Raw genomic sequence first — 1,780 nt, forward strand, 5'->3', positions numbered from 1 at the left:
AAATTACAATATGTTAACAATTATTCTGAAAACGAGACAGTCTCTTTGGAAGTAAACTGAAAATATGAAATAAGAAGACATTTCTATGTATGAAAGAATATATTGAAGTGAAGTTGAAGAAGAGTATTATGTAAACCGATGTTGGGAATTTATCTCAAAGTGATGAGCCCTAAATTGATCGAAAATTACAGGAATAATGATGGATTTGTAAAACCCTTATACAATAATGAAATAACAAATCAATAAAATAATATGAAAGCAATAAGATAAATGGCTTAGGAGCTAAATCCGGCAATCGAATGCCCAAACTCTACCACCAATCGGCAATCCTCATGGTTGCAAGAACCCACAAAGCCACCAAGACACAAAGACACTTAGACCCATAAAGATCACTTAGGCTTCACTAAGAATTACTCACAACACACTAAGTATTTTCACAAAGAAGATGATCTCACAAAGAATTTCACAAAGAAGTTTTTGTTTTCTCTTGTTCCTTTTTGTTTGGTTCTTTTCTTATCAAATTAGAAGAGGAAGAAAAGATTTATAGTGGTGAGAAAATTAAAGACGGAGACGGTGGAGTGATTCCCAAAGGCCCTGGAAATTGGAATTGAGAGAAACAAGAATGAGGGAAATGAAGAAGAAAGAGGAAGAAACTGATCGGTTCAAATGAGGGAGAAAAAGAGGGTTTTAGAGAAGATCACGGGTCGGGTCAACAGGTCATGGGCCGGTAGCAAAGTGGGCTGCCATCCAGTGAGAGTCCATGGTGAGTCGGGCCGTGGGCCAAAATTCAACATTTGCCCCCTTGGACCAAGGCCCAAGGTTTGGATTTGGCATTCATCATTGCCATAACTCCTATGCGGTACCTGCAAAACAGAAAGAATGACCTTGTACACAAGGGTTAGGAAACATAAGGTCAGTTATAAAAATTTTAAAACACATCTTCAATATCTCCTTCAGAAACTAAATTAGCATCTTCTTCCTTTTTGTCATTCCGTTTTGGCATTTTACAAACTTTAATAAAATGCCCCCTTTTTCCAGAATTATAACATATTCTATCCCAAATTTTTCCATTTTCATCTTTATACTTAGACTTACTGTGGCTTCTATTCCTTTGTTTATTTTCAAAGTTTCTATTCTTGAATTTTTCCTTTATAAAATTAACCTCATTTAGATCCTGACTAGGTTTATTTGTTTTCAAATCAATTTCTTCGCTTTTAAGACCATTGACAACAGTTTCTAAATTGACATTATCTATACCATATTTAATTGCGGCTTTTACATCAGAGTAAGCTTCAGGTATGGCATTTAACGAAATAATTGGAGAATAATCATCTATGTTCTTATCACCAGTTAATTTTATGTCTTGAATTAGTTTTGTAAATTCATCAAGGTTTTCCTCGATATTTTTAGATAAATCCAATTTGTATCTAAAAAACTTTCCGAGTAAAAACAACTTACTCGGCAAGGAAGTTTCAGTATACAATTCTTCAAGCTTATTCCATAAACTTTTTGTAGTGTTTTGTTTTCCAACTTTTCGAATCACAGAGTCAGACAAATTCAAAATGATAGAAGAATAAGCATACTCGTCATTTTCAAGCCTTTTTGCTTCAGAAATAGTTTCAGGATATTTACCATCTATAGCCTTAAATACTTTCTGTTGTATTAAAATACCCTTTATTTTTGTGTTGCCAAATATTAAAATCAGATTTCCCATCAAAAAGTTGTAAATTATAGCCAGCCATTATAAAAATATTAGCAACAAATGGAACAATTGCTATAG

This window comes from Sesamum indicum, linkage group LG7 (genome assembly GCF_000512975.1).
Source record: "Sesamum indicum cultivar Zhongzhi No. 13 linkage group LG7, S_indicum_v1.0, whole genome shotgun sequence".
In the NCBI taxonomy this organism is placed as follows: Eukaryota; Viridiplantae; Streptophyta; class Magnoliopsida; order Lamiales; family Pedaliaceae; genus Sesamum; species Sesamum indicum.